This window comes from Rattus rattus, chromosome 9 (genome assembly GCF_011064425.1).
Source record: "Rattus rattus isolate New Zealand chromosome 9, Rrattus_CSIRO_v1, whole genome shotgun sequence".
NCBI classification, from domain to species: Eukaryota; Metazoa; Chordata; class Mammalia; order Rodentia; family Muridae; genus Rattus; species Rattus rattus.
The window spans coordinates 89,988,333-90,005,651 of NC_046162.1; the positions used below are offsets into that span (position 1 = coordinate 89,988,333).

At 43.8% G+C, this 17,319-nt stretch overlaps 1 long non-coding RNA gene across 1 annotated transcript; it reads right to left on the reverse strand.

The window, feature by feature from the left end:
• Positions 1-14,881: 14,881 nt before the first annotated feature.
• LOC116910402 lies at positions 14,882-15,470 on the reverse strand. Its single transcript, XR_004389146.1, has 2 exons — positions 15,408-15,470; positions 14,882-15,151 (listed from the first exon to the last, which is right to left on the reverse strand). It is a non-coding gene; the product is annotated as an uncharacterized LOC116910402 (long non-coding RNA).
• Between the last annotated feature and the right edge of the window lie 1,849 nt (positions 15,471-17,319).

Below are 17,319 nucleotides of genomic sequence, written 5' to 3' on the forward strand. Positions count from 1 at the left end.
TCAGTTCCTTTTTTATCTTTCCTTTCCCCTTTTTTTTCCATCACTCTCACCTTTTCCCTCTATAACCCTTAGGTTTCAACTCAAAGGACAGTTCCCAGAGATGCTTTCTGAATCCTTCCATTTAAAGCAATGTCTTACTCCTGCAGCTTAGCAAGCGCCCCATCCTTCTCTCTACTTCCTTTTTTTTTTTTTATTCTTTTTTTTTTTTGGAGCTGGGGACCAAACCCAGGGCCTTGCGCTTGCTAGGCAAGTGCTCTAACCACTGAGCTAACTCCCCAACCCCTTCTCTCTACTTCCTTTCCCCAGAAGACAACCTTTTTGGCTGACAGTTGGCATTCCTATTCTTACACATGGACTTAAACATGACAACCATATTAGAGCCCGACACCTTTAATCCCAACACTAGGGAGGCAGAGGCAGGTGGATCTCTGTCTGTGAGTTCAAAGCCAGCCAAACTCTACAAAGTGAGTTCCAGGACAGCCAGGACTACACAGAGAAACCCTGTCCTGAAAAGCCAAAGCTAAAAACAGAAACCAAGCAAACAAAATGCATGTTAGATTAGTGCCAGTCTCTCTCTCTTTCCTGTCACAGCCTTCTGATACACCATGTGACTCTACTTACCTTAACCACTGCTGAATGGATTGAGGTAGGATGGGAGCCATCACAGATTAGCCACTAACCCAAATTTTATGGGTCCTGGTTTAACGAAATGAGGTGGGCTGCAGCATGTGACGCTGCACGCCTTGGATCCCAGCACTCAGGAGGCAGAGGCAGGCAGATCTTTGTGAGTTTAAAGCCAGCCTCCTTGTCTACATGGAGTGCTCCAGGCCAACCAGAACCCTGCTTAAAAAGACAGACAGATTGACAGATGGACAGACGGACAGACGGACGGGGGCCGGAGAGATGACTCAGAGGTTAAAAGTACTGTCTACTCTTCCAGAAGTCCTGAATTCAACTTCCAGCAACTATTTGGTGGCTTACCTGTAATGAGGTCTGGTGCCCTCTTCTGGCCTGCAGGCATACATGCAGGCAGAAAGCTGTATGATGTATAGATAATAAATTATTTTTTTAAAAAAAGAAAGAAGGGGTTGGGGATTTAGCTCAGTGGTAGAACACTTGCCTAGCAAGCACAAGGCCCTGGGTTCGGTCCCCAGCTCTGAAAAAAAAAAAAGAAAAACAGGCAGGCAGGTAGGCAGAAAGATTATGTAGATATTCCAGGTCTGAGACTGAGAATCCGAGTAAGTTGGACAAAAGAATTGAAATCAAAATCTGGCACTTGGAAGCAGCCAGAGCTAAACTGATAGAAATCTCAGCTGGCAATGGGAAGAAGGAAGAACATGGTGTGAGGATGTACAAATGCTTCCAAAAAAGGCTGCCTTCGCTCCTAATAGCTTCCCAGTTTCACGTCCATGAGGCCCACCTATCCCACAGACCTGGAACACATCTCTTTCTGAATATCTTTTTCTAAAAGATTTATTTTTATATCTTATGTATAGATGTGTGTGTGTGTCTGTGTCTGTGTGTCTGTGTGTCTGTTTTTATGGGATGTGTTCATGAGCACAGGATCTTGTGGAGGTCAGGAGAGGGAGCTTGGATCTCTGGAGTTGGAGTGACAGGTGGTCATGAGCCACAGGCATAGGAGTTAGAACCGAACTCAGGTCCTCCAAATAAGCAGTTCAACATTCTTAACTATGCTGCCAGCTCCCCAGCTCCCCAAATATCTTCTAACTCTTCCCATGACACCAGGAAAAGAGATCCCCTGTGATGTGATAACGTTTACAGTGGCATCCTCACCACAACTGCCTCTAATATGTTATCTTCTTTAAAAAAATGATGCAGTTGTATGTAAGCGGGTTTTAGATTCCTTATACTTGTTGTTTTTATTATTGGGTCTGTACTACAGCTGGTTGTGCCATTACTGGTTCTCCACTGAAGGTATAATGGGAGATAGACAATTACATCTCGAGACAGCTTGACTTTACTTGAATAGCAAAGCGCATGGCGTATAGACTGGATACAATCAGAATGGCATAAGGTAAGCAAATGATTGGCTCAGAAAAACCAAGCTCCAACCTCAGCAGCACCATGGAAACAACCATCTGTCTCCCGTTATCTTTTTTATCCCAAAATAATTTCTCTTATCAAAAGATAAGCAAGTCTTTTGCATCCTCCCCAGACAGATCACCCAGAAGATGGTTTTCCGGCTGTAGAAAGTAGGAATGTAATTTAAACTTAAATAAACATAGAGCTCGGCGTTTCACTTTGTTGCCAGCCAATAATGCAGCTGCCTATATTCACGGGATGAAGGTGAAATTATTTTCAAAAATACGGAGCTGCAGCCACACCTCAGCAGTACAGCATGTTTAACATCTGGAAGGCTCTGGGGTCAAGTCTAGTATCCCACACACGATAAAACAACGACCAGAACCTACTTCATTTAATTACTATAAGGGAGCTTAGCACAACTGACTCCATGGTGGAAGTACCATTCAGGCTGTTAAACTCAGCTCATGGACAGCACCACCTCCCAAAATGACCCTAACCCATCAAAGTCTATGTAATTCAAGAGAAATCTATAAATGTACTAACACTGTTTTGTGGTGTCTCTAGTCCTGCTACCGACTAACGACTAACTGTTCTTATTAACCGAAGTACATCAACTCAAGACATGTTTTTTTTGGAGGGGGGGCAGGTTGCTTTGTTTCTTGGGGTTTTGTTTTAGTGTATGTGCAAGTGTGTATGTGCCCTTAAAAGCTCATTCTGAGGAAGAATTTGGGGTACAACCGGGATCCCAAATACCCAGTGTAGTTGCTGGCAGGCTAATAAAGACTTTCTATTGGCTTAAACCCCCATCTCAGCAGTTCTCTGGTGAATACTCCACAACGATTAAATGTATACTTAAAATGACCCCTCTCTCTCCTCTCTCTTCCCCCCTCACGTCTCTGTCTCTGTCTCTGTCTCTGTCTCTGTCTCTGTCTCCAGGTAGGCTACAAACTCACTGTGTAAGTAGAGATGACTTTAAAATTCAGACTTTTTCGGTTGGGGATTTAGCTCAGTGGTAGAGCGCTTGCCTAGCAAGCGCAAGGCCCTGGGTTCGGTCCCCAGCTCGGAAAAAAAAAAAAAAAAAAGACTTCATGCGAAAATTCAGACTTTTCTCCTGCTGCCTCCTAAGTGCTGGGGTTAAAGGTGAACAGATGGTGCTGAGCACTGGTCCTGGGTTCTACTGTAGACCTACAGCCCCAGCTCTCAGTGTATAAGAAGCCCACACTCACTCTTTGCATGCCTCTGCCATGTAACATGTTTCATCCAAACTCCTTTGAAAAAAATTAAAATGGTAAATATTTGTTATGTGTGCATACTTTAATAATACCGATTTTATTATAAAACCCACATAGCATGAAATCTGCTCTTGGGGTTTTGTTAGTTGCTTGTTTTGTTTTTTGGGGGTTTTTTGGTGTGTCTTTTGTTTTGTTTTGTTGTTTTGTTTTTCAAGACAAGATTTTTCTGGGTGTTCTTAGCAGTCTTGGAACTCACTTTGTAGACCAGGCCAGCCTTGAACTCAAAGATCCATCTGCTTCTGTCTCCAGAGCACAGAAATTAAAGACCTGCACCTCTACGGCCCAAAGCTACCTTTTTTCTTTTTAAATACCTCATGGTTTCCAAATTGTCCTTTTTATTACAGAGCTTGTCTTCTAGAAAACAAAATCAAATTCACAAATAGTGTGTGCACCTTCTCAATGTATCTGAGAGACAGGGTGAAGAAGAATTTTTATTTCTAGATAAAACTGAACCTAGCCCGAGTCTTCAGTTTTTCTTTATTCCACTGGTATGAGTATTTGCCTGCATGTGTACACAAGTGCACTGTATATATGCTTGATGCCACAAATTCTCTGGGACAGGAGTTACAAACAATTGTAAGCCATCATGTCAGTGCGAGAATTGAACTCAGATCCTCTATAGAAACATCCAGTACTCCTAACCACTGAGCCATTTCTCCAGCCCATCTTCACATATTCTTTTTTTTTTTTTTTTTCGAGCTGGGGACCCGAACCCAGGGCCTTGCGCTTCCCTAGGCAAGCGCTCTACCACTGAGCTAAATCCCCAACCCCCACATATTCTTTTTTTTTTAAAGGTTCATTTTATTTTATGTATATGAGTGCACTGTAGCTATCTTGGAACACATGAGAAAGACGACACCGGATCCCATTACAGATGGTTGTGAGCCACCATGTGGTTGCTGGGAATTGAACTCAGGACCTCTGGAAGAGCAGTCAGTGCTCTTAACCACTGAGCCATCTCTCCAGCCCCCATCTTCAGATATTCTTAACCAAAGTAGCTAAAAATGAGTCTGTGAGTCACAGATTTTCTAAAACTTGTTGGCTGCCTCTAGTTATTAATAATACTGTCTTCAAAATTGACCTGAGGTGTGACCAGAATAGAATCTTCTTACAACAAATCTGTTCTTTCAGTGCCTTGGAAACACTGTAAAATTGCACACTGTGATTGTGTCCTTAAAGATAGAAATGTAAGGGGAAAGAAGTACCCTTCTTTACTGAAAGTCTTGTTGACCTAAGATATTTTGTTTTGACAGAGGAGAGACTGCAAATTGCCATTTTCTGTGCCAACAAGAAGAAAGCATTCACGAGTCAGCACAATAAAGAGCCTTGTCTAAGAAAAAGGATTCTTGATAACTTTGAAATGCTTTGACTTCCATTATGTTACTGACCTCCTGTTGTCTTCTTGACAGAGATATCTTCCTGCAATATCGATTTTTTTAACTTTAAAAAAAAATGTCCTGGGTTGGGGATTTAGCTCAGTGGTAGAGTGCTTGCCTAGCAAGCGCAAGGCCCTGGGTTCGGTCCCCAGCTCTGAAAAAAAGAAAAGAAAAAAAAAATGTCCTTATCAAGGGTCTGGGGAGATGGCTCTGTGGTTAAGAGCACTGGCTGACCATCCAGAGGAACCAAGTTCAGTCACCGACATGGTGGCTCATGACCATCTGTAGTTCCAATTCCGAAGACTCTGAATGCCTCTTCTAGCCTCTGTGCGCACTACACATATGTGGTGCAAGGCATTCGTGCAGGCAAAACACCCATGCACACAAAAGGAAATCTTGCAAAAAGACTACAGTGGAGCACAAAAAAACATTTTTTTTCTTTTTTTGGAGCTGGGGACTGAACCCAGGGCCTTGCGCTTGCTAGGCAAGCGCCCTACCACTGAGCTAAATCCCCAACCCAAAAAAACATTTCTTATGTGTGTGTCTCCGTGAATGTATGGGCATGTATGGGTGGGTGCACACGCCTGAAAGGCCCTCCGAAGTCACCAGATCACTAGGAACTGGATTTATGGATATCTGTGGAACCAATCATATCGTCTCCAGTTTGTTATGGCTGTTGGGCTCTGAACTCCTGTCCTCACAATTTGTGTAGCAAGCACTCTTAACGGCGGAGCCATCTCTCTAGCTCCAGATCATTTTTCAATACGTGAAATAAAATCCCTCATCCCAATGTCGAAGTAGCTCACAAAAGATATGTTTGAAGGGCTGGAGAGATGGCTTAGCAGTTAGGAGCACTGACTGCTCTCCCAGAGGTCTTGAGTTCAAATCCTAGCAATCACAGGGTGGCTCACAACCATCAGTAATGGGATCTAATACCCTCTTCTGGTGTGTCTGAAGACAGCCACAGTGTACTCACATATATGAAATAAGTTTAAAATAAAAGCTATGTATGCTTGGTTATCATGGGTCACTGTCTGGACATGGGACTCCCAGGTTCCTGCTCTTATAGAAAGAAGGACAAATGGCACACAGAGAAGTGGAAAGTTAACTTTATTCAGAAGCAAAGTGATATTCCAGATCAGAGAAGCTGCAAGCCCTACTGAGTTAGAATACCCAGGGGGCGTTGACTGCTTGCTTGAGTTCTCATTTTCTGAGGACAAGGAGGAGAAAGAGGAACTGGTTGCTAAGGGGGTATGGAGTGAGTGGTTTTCTACTTAGGTTGATCCGTAAGATTATGTAAGCCTTTGCTCTGGTGTGTCTTTTCCCATGACGCATCTGATTTTAATCATATGTGAATCTGATTATGCATATGCATAAATTAAGGGATTTCCCTAAATGTTCAATCTGGGAATACAGCTTGCTAATTGAGTATGTATTCAAAACCAGTTCTGGCTGTATTGACCCTGTCTCCCTTATCCAAATCCATTCTGGGAGATGTTTCAGCGGAAACTAACCAAAAAAGTTGAGTCACTGCGTTGGGCTTGGTGGTGCGCTCACAAGGCAGACATAAATGGATTTCTATGATTTCAAGACCAACCAGGTCTATATAACAAGTTTCAGAACCAGGATAGCCAGGGCTAAACAGAAAACCACTGTCTTTAAAAAAAATACTAGTGGTCCCCAGCTCCAAAAAAAAAAAAAAAAAAAAAAAAAAAAAAAAAAAAAATACTAGGGTTGGGGATTTAGCTCAGCGGTAGAGCGCTTGCCTAGCAAGCAAAAGGCCCTGGGTTCGGTCCCCAGCTCCGAAAAAAAAAAAAAGAAAAGAAAAAAAAATACTAAAGTTAACTAAAGGTTGCTTAAGAATAATATTTATTCAACTGTTCCTTTTTAGTGTGAGTTTGTGTGCATGTACATGTGTGTGTATGCAAGTGTGCACACGTGTGTGTGTGTGTGTGTGTGTGTGTGTGTGTGTGTGTGTGTGTGTGTGTGTGTGAAGAAGCATGCATGCCACTGCCTGTGCTGGTCACAAAACTTTAGGAATTGGTTCTCTCCTTCCACTGTAGATTTGAGGAATCAATCGTAAGTGCCATGTGTTTACCCACTGGACACTTTGCAAGCTCTCCATTGCTCCCATTGTTTGGAGGGTGTAAGTGCATTCAATGCCCCAGGTTGCCAGGAACACTGCTCTAAGAGGGGTGCGTGCACAATGTTTGATACAGGTGAGGATCTGAGGTTGCTAGGCGGATTGTTTGAGAAGGGTGTGTACACCGTAAGCTGAGCAGAGCCTAGGGGTTGCTCCGGTCTGTCTCTGAGCTTGCCTGCTTCTGCTCATGGTACTGGGAGCTGAGAGACCGAGTTAGATGCTTCCCACCTCTCCCTCGGGAGCCTTGAACTCACTGTTCAGCCGAGGCAGGCACTGACCTTTTAATCCTCCTGTCATAGCCTTCCAAGAGATTGGAATGACAGGCTACCACCAGGTCTGGCACAACATGTCTCAAAGAACTGAAGCTGGGCACAGGGACACTCAGAAGGCAGAGGCAAGTAGATCTCTATGAGTTCCAGACCAGCTAGGGCTTCAGCGTGCGACCCAGTCTCCGAACAACAGTGACAAAAAGAACTGCATAAAATTGGGCTGGCAAGGTGGCTCAGTAGCAAAGGCACTTGTGGACCAAGCTTGACAAGCTGAGTGCAATCCCCGAGAACCAAGTGGTGGGAGGGGAAAAGCAAGTCCTGAATCCTGCAGGTCATCTCCAGCCTCCACACACACATATCCACACCATGGTACATGGACCCACACCCAGGGAACAAACAAATAAGTAATTTTCTTGTGTGTGTCTGTGTGTGTGATTGTGAGTGTGTGTGTGTGAGTGTGTGTGTGTGTGGTGTGTGTGTGGTGTGTGTGTGGCGTGTGTGTGTGTGTGTGTGTGTGTGGTGTGTGTGTGTGTGTGTGTGTGTGTGTGTGTGTGTGTGTGTGTGTGTGTGTGGTGTGTGTGTGGTGTGTGTGTGTGTGTGTGGTGTGTGTGGGCGTGTGTGTGTGTGGTGTGGTGTGTGTGTGTGTGTGTGTGGTGTGTGTGGTGTGTGGTGTGTGTGTGGGTGTGTGGTGTGTGTGTGTGTGTGTGTGTGTGGTGTGTGTGGTGTGTGTGTGGTGTGTGTGGTGTGTGTGTGTGTGGTGTGTGGGGTGTGTGGTGTGTGGTGGGTGTGTGGGTGTTTGTGTGGTGTGTGTGGTGTGTGGTGTGTGTGTTGTGTTGGTGTGTGTGTGGTTTGTGTGGTGTGTGGTGTGTGGTGTGTGTGCCTGATATGTGTGTGTGGTGTGTGTGGTGTGTGTGTGTGGTGTGTGTGTGGTGTGTGTGTGGGTGTGTGTGTGGTGTGTGTGTGTTTGTGTGTGTGTGTGTGTGTGTGTGTGTGTGGGAGTGTGTGTGTGTTTGTGTGTGTGTGTGTGTATGTGTGTGTGTGTGGGTGTGGTGTGTGTGGTGGTGTTGTGTGTGTAGGGGTTCTCTGTAACTCTGGCTGTCCTCGAACTAGTTCTGTAGACCAGGCTGGCTTCAAACTCACATATATCTGCCTGCCTTTGCTTCCTGAGTGCTTGGATTAAAAATGTTGTACCACCATTGCCTCATAAATAATTTTTAAGCAGATATAGGACTTGGGTTTTTTTTTCTTTTTTTCTTTTGTTTCTCATACATTACATCCTGACCACAGTTTCCCTCCCTCCACTCTTCCCAGTCTTCCTCCTCCCCGCCTCTCCAGGACCATCAACCAAACATGGCATGACAAGTTACAATAAAACTAGGCACTAACCCTCATCTCAAGGCAATGGACTAGGCAGCCAAGTAGGAGGAAAAGGGTCTAAGAGCAGGCAAAAAGGCCAAATCGATCCCGTGACTCACAAAGCAAGCCACACAACCATAATGTACATGCAGAGGACCTGAGTCAGACCCATATAGGGCCCATGGTTGCTGCTACAGCCTCTGTGATCCCCAGGGAGCCCTGCTTACTCATCCTGTGGGCCATGTTCTCCTGTGATCTCCACCCCTGCAATCCTTCCAGCCCCACACCTGCAGGGTTCACCCGGCTCTGGTTAGTGTTTGACTATGAGGCTCTAAATCTGCTCCGGAACGAGATTTGAAAGAAGAGGTTCAATGGGAGTGAGAGATGAGAAGGTACAGGTGTAAAGATGATTAAACTATATTGAAAATGTGGGGAACTGGCAAACATATCCCGAGAGTAGGCGTGTGACATGAAGTCCATGCCCAGTGAAATGAGGCAGACACCGCTGAGGAGGGCCCGTCTATGCAGGGAGACTTGATACAAAGAAAAGGCTGGTCTGTGGTTCCCATGTAGTCTGATCCCTCTCAGTCATGCTAAAGTTTTGGGGCTGGAGAGATAGATCAGTTAAGAGCACTGGCTGCTTTTCCTGAGGACCCAGGTTCAATTCCCAACACCCACATGGTAGCTCACAACTGTCTATGATTCCAGTTCCAGGAGGTGCAACACATTCACACAGGCATACACCAAAGCACAGGAAATAAATCTTGAACATGAAGGGGAGGAGGAAAGGAAGGAAGGAAGGAAGGAAGGAAGGAAGGAAGGAAGGAAGGAAGGAAGGAAGGAAGGAAGGAGAAAGGAAGACATGATGAAGTTTAATCCCTATTATGAGGTAGGGACCAGAAAGTTGATCCATCCAAAGTTTTTAAAATGAAGCTTTAGGGCCACAGAACCATGACTCAAAATAAGCCTCTTTTCGGGGTTGGGGATTTAGCTCAGTGGTAGAGCGCTTGCCTAGGAAGCGCAAGGCCCTGGGTTCGGTCCCCAGCTCCGAAAAAAAGAACCAAAAAAAAAGAAAAAAAAAAAGCCTCTTTTCATTAAAACTTTGCCCAGTATCTGGTACTGTGTTAGTAACTACAGCATAGGCTGAGAAAGGAGATTCACAAATATGATCAAAGGTATTAAGAGGTGAAGTTCAAAAACCGACTTCACTAATGGAAGTCAAAGGTCACTACTGATGATACCAAAGCTTGGGTTTCAGATAGGGATGCAATGTGAAAAGAAAACTAGAATTACCTCAGTAAAATGGGAAACATACTTGTGACTCAGAAACAAGAAAGAACTTGAAATTTCAAAAGCATAATCTATTCAGGAAAAAAAAGAGGATTTGATAATATATTTACTTTGTTCCACAAAGGTACCACATAAGTTAACGAGTTACAGAGTGAAAAAAAAAAAGTTTCTCAGAGCTGGAGAGATGGCTCAGCGGTTAAGAGCACTGGCTACTCTTCCAGAGGTCCTGGGTTCAAATACCAGCACCCACATGGAGGGTCACAACCATCTGTAATGGGATCTGATGCCCTCTTCTGGTGTGTCTGAAGACAGTGACAGTGTATTCATATACATAAAATGAATCTTTTTTTAAAAAAGGTATCCTTGGGTTGGAGAGATGGCTCAGTGATTAAGAGCATTGACTGCTCTTCCAAAGGTCCTGAGTTCAATTCCCAGAAACCACATGGTGGCTCACAACCATCTGTAAAGAGATCTGGTTCCCCCTTCTGTGTGTCTGAAGAGAGTGACAGTATACTCCTATACATAAAATAAATAAATAAATCTTTTTTTTTTAAAAAAGTTATCCTCAATGTCTAAAACATCAGGGGATTAATATCTTCCAAAGCGTGCAAAGATGGACTGAAGGGCCACTTGATGTGCTGTTTTCAACATGGCTTTTAACTGAGTGAAAACACAGTGTAGGGGCTGGAGAGATGGCTCGGTGGTTAAGAGCACTGACTGCTCTTCCAGAGGTCCTGAGTTCAATTTCCAGCAACTACATGGTGGCTCACAACCATCTATGATGAGATCTGATGTCCTCTTCTGGTGTGTCTGAAGACAGCTACAGTGTATTTGTATAGATAAAACAAATCTTTAAAAAAATAGTTTATTAGGATAGTTTATTGTCACAACACAATAGACACTAGACAGTAGTTGGTCACAGCAGAACTCATGTCAGGTGTCACCAATAAGGATAGCACTCATTCATGAGCTAGCTGTTGGACTGACAGGAAAAGCAATCTGAGGATAGTTTCAGTCTCTTTGGTGAAAAAGAGGTCCAGCAGGAAGGTGGGGTTACAGAACAGCAACTGTAGACTATTTCTTCCCACATCTGCTTGCCTTTTCCTCCTAATACTAGCACTCTGAACTCAACCTTAACGTTGCCCAAATCCTCACTTGTACTTCCATCAGTTTCCATTTCTTAGTGCATTCTGGGAGGATGTCTTGGTCCACTTTTCTATCTCACTAACTCATTCTTTGGTATATCTACTCTGGCATTCAACCTGTACACTAGTGTTGTGTAAAGGTAACTTTTATTCACCTGATGTAATTCTCATCTCAGAGGTGTACCATTTGAATAAGCTCACTCTTTCCAGTTCTTTCTGAACTCTGGCTGGCTGGTTCAAATTAGCTTGAACCCACACTCCTCTCCAAGCTGACAGACTCAATCTGGCTTCTCTCAGTTTCTCACTGAATTGCTCTGCTTGGCCTCAAACTAACTCTGGCAATTTGTTCTCATCTTCTGGCTCCTTCTTATTCTCTGGCTTCAACTCCCTCTGCTGACCAGCATCGAATTGCATGAACTCATGAACTCACCTCCAGTGCACTGCACTCATAGCACCGACTCCTGCTCTTAAATAGCTTGTCTTTCCTGTGTTGTTCTTGTGAGAGTTGGGTGCATTCTATCTCTGACTCCTTCTGTTAGATCTTTGTGTGACTCATCACTCTGTCTGCCCCTCAATTAGATTCCCTTTCAAACACGGCTGCTTCCTTCTACTGAATAAGTTTCCCTTCCTTGTTTGGGATTAAAGGTGTGTATTATGGTCCTATCTGTATTCCAGCTGGATCATGCAGACCTAGAAGTTCTTTGGATGTGATCCCTGGCCAGAGAGGTCATGTTGCAGGATTAAAATTCTTCTACAGGGGCTGGAGAGATGGCTCAGAGGTTAAGAGCACTGGCTGCTCTTCCAGAGATCCTGAGTTCAATTCCCAGCAACCACATGGTGGTTCACAACCATCTGTAATGGGATCTGATGTACTCTTCTGTCATGCAGGCATCCAAGCAAATAGAGCATTTATATATTATATACGTAAGTAAATAAATCTTAAAAAAAATTTAAAAATTAAAAAAATTCTACAGTATTGAATTTTAAAAAGATTTTCATATTTTCAAGATGAAGCCTTATCATATCAACAAATACTCATTGTACCAACAGAACCAACTGCTATATTTCAATATATGTGTACATCATGCATTGATTATGCCTATACACTTCCCTGTTCTCTCACCTTCTTACCCTATTTTCCTTGTCCCCTTCCCATGGTCCCTAATAGTGCTTAGTCCTTCTTTCAAGTTGTTGTTTTGGTTTGTTTTTTGTTTGTTTGTTTGTTTGCTTTTTTAAAGATTTATTTATTTATTTTATGTACAGCATTCTGCCTGCATATGTGACTGCAGGCCAGAAGAGGGCACCAGATCTCATTACAGATGGTTGTGAGCCACCATGTGGTTGTTGGGAATTAAACTCATGACCTCTGGAAGAGCAGTCAGTGCTCTTAACCGCTGAGCCATCTCTCCAGCCCTGTTGTTTTGTTGTTTGTTTTTTAAGACAGGATCACCTGGTCTCATGATGTACCTCAGGTTGGTTTTGCATCCCTTATATAGCCAGGGATGTCCTTATTGAGCTTCCTTTGTCTGTGTGGTTGTGTGCATGTGTGCACGTGGATGGATGCACATGTATATGTGGGTGTATGCATATATGTGTATGTAGAGGTCAGAAGATAACCACAAGTGTCTGGCTGCTGTCCACTTTTTGAGACAGGGTCTCTCATTGACCTGGAATTTCTCCAGGAACTGGCCAGCAAGTTTGCAGGAATTTGTCTAATTCTGGTTCTTACCTCATCATTGCTGGGGTTGGAAACACAGGCTACGGAGTAGGGAGGTGGCTGAGCAGTTATGAACATTAGCTGGTCCTCAAAAGGATCCAATTTCAATTCCCAGAACCTGTATGGCAGCTCAGAACCATCTGTAACTCCAGTTCCAGAGAATCAGACACTGTCCTCAGACTTCTGAGGGCATATGTACACACATGGTCCACAGATATACACGCAGGCAAAACACCCATACACAAAAATACAACTAAAAAAAAAAACCCCACAAATTAGCATGCCCAGCTTTTTATGCTGGTTCCAGGGTCCCAAACTTAGGTCCCCCAGATTGTGAAACAAGTGATTTACCAACTGATGCATCTCCCCACACCAGAACTTGAAATTCTGATTTTTTATTTCTGCTTCCATATTCCAAGTGCTGGGACTGCAGTTTATGCAATGTTGGGGATCAAACCAAAATCTTAGGCATAATATTAAGAATCCTACCAATTGAGCCACATTTCTCTATGCTGACTTCATTTCCTTCTGCTATGTACCAGATCATATGATACACTATTTTTATTGTTTCTGTTTGTCGTTTGTTTTCTGGGAAACTTCCACTGGTTTTCATAGTAACTACCTGAGTTTCCATTCTCTTGGTTCCTTTCATGCCCCTTCTGGCTTTGTGTGTGCAGCGCTCTGTGTCTCTTGAACACTACTTGAACAATATTAACCACGGCTATTCTATTAGATTATCCTGATTCTATTCACTGTCTTCAAATAAAGTCTCTGTTTGACTTGCTGCTCTTGTTCTTTCAATCTGGGCTGCCCTTGATAACTTGGTGATTCTCAGCCTGTCTTTGAACTCCTGATCCTGAACCTTCCAAGTACGGGGATTACAAGCATGCAGTACAATGACCAGGTTATTTTAATCCTTCAGAAGATACTCAAGTAGCTAAAGAGTCGTATCCATAACCAATTTTCTACACTGAGATTCCTTTTAGATTGAAAGCCCCCTGACCTGGGTAGTTAGCGGGCATATATGGTGCACTTCGTTGCCATGGATCCTGGGAAGTGGGACGAGAGATGAAGCCTCTGCAGCAAAGGTCCCAGGACCCTGTGCCCTTCTTTCCTCTGAAATAACAAGCCAGGAGTAGACAACGCCCAACCTCTGAGACGCTGCTCCCTCACAGAGGCAGTAGCTGCAAATTCATGAACCAGGGAGGAAAGTTCTACTTAAATGTCCTCCATCTTTAGAGATCCTCAAGATCTTACGAAGCGTCTACTACCTGGAATCTGAAAACAGTTCATCCTCCTGAATGCAGAGCATATACGCTGGATTCCCATCTGCACCTTAGGCTGCCAAACCCTTTTCAGCACCATCAGAGCTGATATGCTGTTGCTGTTATTGAGACCGAGTTTCTCTGTGCAGCCCTGGCTGTCCTGGAACTCGCTCTGTAGACCAGGCTGGCCTTAAACTCAGAGATCCGCCTTCCTGAGTGTTGGGATTAACACTGCCCAGATGACCTCAGCTGATATTTATGTCAGGACTTTATTACAGTCTCCAGGAATTAGTTACTTCTGTTTTGTTTCATGTTCTTGCTTTGTTTGTTTTTAAGAAAACCTAATACACTGAAAAACCTCCCCTGACATTTCTTGGGTAAAGGAGAGGAATTTCAGGATGTGCTTATTTCGCTAACAATAAAATGTACTTTAGTTTCCAATCATCACATAAGGCAGCTAGTTAGATGGCTCAGAGGTTAAGAGGCACATGATGGTGCAAGACTTAAATCCCAGCACTCAGGAGGCAGAGATAGGCAAATTTCTGAATTCTAGCCAGTCAGACTTACCTAGCGAATTCTAGGAGAGCCAGAGCCACAGAGTGATATCCAAACTGCTCCAATACCCAAACAGAACGAACAGTAAATGCATATTTTCTGTCCTTTCTTTCAAGGGCTTCTGTTTTCCCCTTGAATGGTTTGTTCCACCTATTCCCAACAGTGTCCCCCTCTACACTTCATCTTTTCAGATCTAAGAAACCACAAAACCCTATAAACCCAGCCAAGCGTGTTGGAGCATGCCTTTAATCCTAGCACTAAGAAGGCAGAGGCAGGTGGATTTCTGTGAGTTGCAAGCCAGCCTGGTCTACACCGCATTCCAGGAATGTAAGGACATAGTGAGACCCTGCATAGATAGATAGATAGATAGATAGATAGATAGATAGATAGATAGATAGATAGATAATCACAAAAACTACAAAGCTAATTACCTCTAAAAAAACAACTGCATTTTGAACATGAAAGTCCAAATCATGCATACAAAGTAACCATTTCTTCCCAGAACAGTGTCAAGGTTGAAGCTAGGTGCTAATACATGACAGAAACTTGTCAGGCTGGAGAGATGGCTCAGTGGTTAAGAGCACTGACTGCTCTTCCAGAGGTCCTGAGTTCAAATCCCAGAAACCACTTGGTGGCTCCAACTATTTATGAGATCTGGTGCCCTCTTCTGACCCGCAGCATACATGTAGGCAGAACACTATACATAATAAATAAATAAAATAAAAAGAAAGAAACTTGTCAGAGGAAGTTCTAACTGTGGACGTGACATGATTTTCCAGATAATCACAACATCTACATAAATTGTGAAATGTAATCCCCAAATGGAAAGAACCAACCAATAACACCACCCATCACTGCTCAGCCCAGGCCTCTGTCTTCCTCTTAGCTACTGTTTTCATGCTCACACTCCTCACAGCATCTTCCAACACTGCCTTCCATACACCTTTCCTTACCTTTCATTTCCCAAACCCAGTACAAAACCTGCTCTGCAAATGTTCACCACCAGGAGTGGTGGCTGGTAATCCCAGCACTCAGGAGGCATAAAAAAACCAAAAACACTCATTTTCCATAACCTGGAGATGTGTTCCATTTGGAATCCCTTAAGAATCACAGGAGGATGTGTTATGGATTATGAGAATGGGAACAGAACAAAGCACTATCTCCTGACTCCTCGGCTACAGGCATCTACAGACTGAAGTATCATTAGGGTACACATCACACCTGGCACATATGGACAGATATTATTCACGTGTGATGACTATATGATTCCTGTGTGCATGTTTATTTTGTGTATCAAGTCTGGAGACTGATACTGAGTGTCTTCCACTATTACTATCATCTTTTTTCTTCTCTTTTCTTTTTGAGACATGGTCTTCCTGTGTAGCCATGGATGGAAACGCACTATGGAAACCAAGCTGGTCTCAGACTCAAGAATACTTGGATTAAAGGCATGAGCCACCATGCCTGGTTTCACTTGTTAAAAGTTTATTTTTGTTGGGGTTGGGGATTTAGCTCAGTGGTAGAGCGCTTGCCTAGGAAGCGCAAGGCCCTGGGTTCGGTCCCCAGCTCCGAAAAAAAGAAAAAAAAAAGTTTATTTTTGTTTATATGTATCTGACTTCACACACACCCAGAACAGAAAAATCAGATCCCATTACAGATGGTTGTGAGCCACCATGTGGTTGCTGAGAACTGAACTTAAGACCTCTGGAAGAGCAGCTAGTGCTCTTAACCCATTGAGTCATCTCCCTAGGCCTGGTTTCTCTTTTTTTTTTTTTTTTGGTTCTTTTTTTTGGAGCTGAGGACCGAACCCAGGGCCTTCCGCTTCCTAGGTAAGCGCTCTACCGCTGAGCTAAATCCCCAGCCCCCTGGTTTCTCTTTTAAAAGATGTATTGTTATGCCACATACTTCTGTGAACCATCTGTATGCCTGGCGTTCATGGAGAAAGACCTCCTGAAAAGGGGGTTTATAGATGTTTGTTAGCCACCACGTGGATGCTGCGAACTGAACCCAGGTCCTCTGTAAGAGCAGCAAATACTCTTAAACACTATCATTTTGTCAATTTTATGCACACGCGCATGCACACACACACACACACACACACACACACACACACACACACACTTACTGTATGTGTGCATGCATATGCCATGGTGCACATGGAGGCCAGAGGACAACATTCAGGAATTGGTTTTCTCCTTTCCTCATGGGGAACCTGGGTATCAAACTCACTCGGACTATCAAGGAGAATGGCAACAGCATTTATCAGCTATGCTCTTACTGGCCCACAAATATGCTTCAATGATTGTTTATGTGCTTGGGCATTCTGCTGCCATGTGTCTATACTCCACTTGGATTCCCTGGAACTGGAGTTATAGTTGTGAACTGTCATGTAGGTGCTGGGAATCTGTAGGAGCAACCAACGCTCTTCAGCCTTGGGCCCAGGCTGCAGCCCCAGCAAGTGAGACTGTCATGTTTTCCCTGCACTTGGTAACACCACCACCACTGCCATCATTATTCAGGATGGACTAAGCTCAGGACCCTCCTGCAGAGTTCCTCAAAATGCTGGGATTACCAAGTTGTACTGACTGAATGCTTGTGGATATGCTAGGCATTTCAACATGGACTGTGGGAAAATAAAATCTCCCACCTTCCTGAAACTTAAATTCTAGCCAGCAGTGAGGTAGAGTGGAAAGATGGCTCAGTGGGTAAGGACACTGGTTACTTTTCCAAGGGACCTAGATTTAATTCTAATCACCCACATGATTGCTTGAAACCATTTATAACTGCATTTTCAGGGGATCATCCTCTGACCTCATTGGCACCAGGCACACACACATGATCATACATGCATACACATACACATAC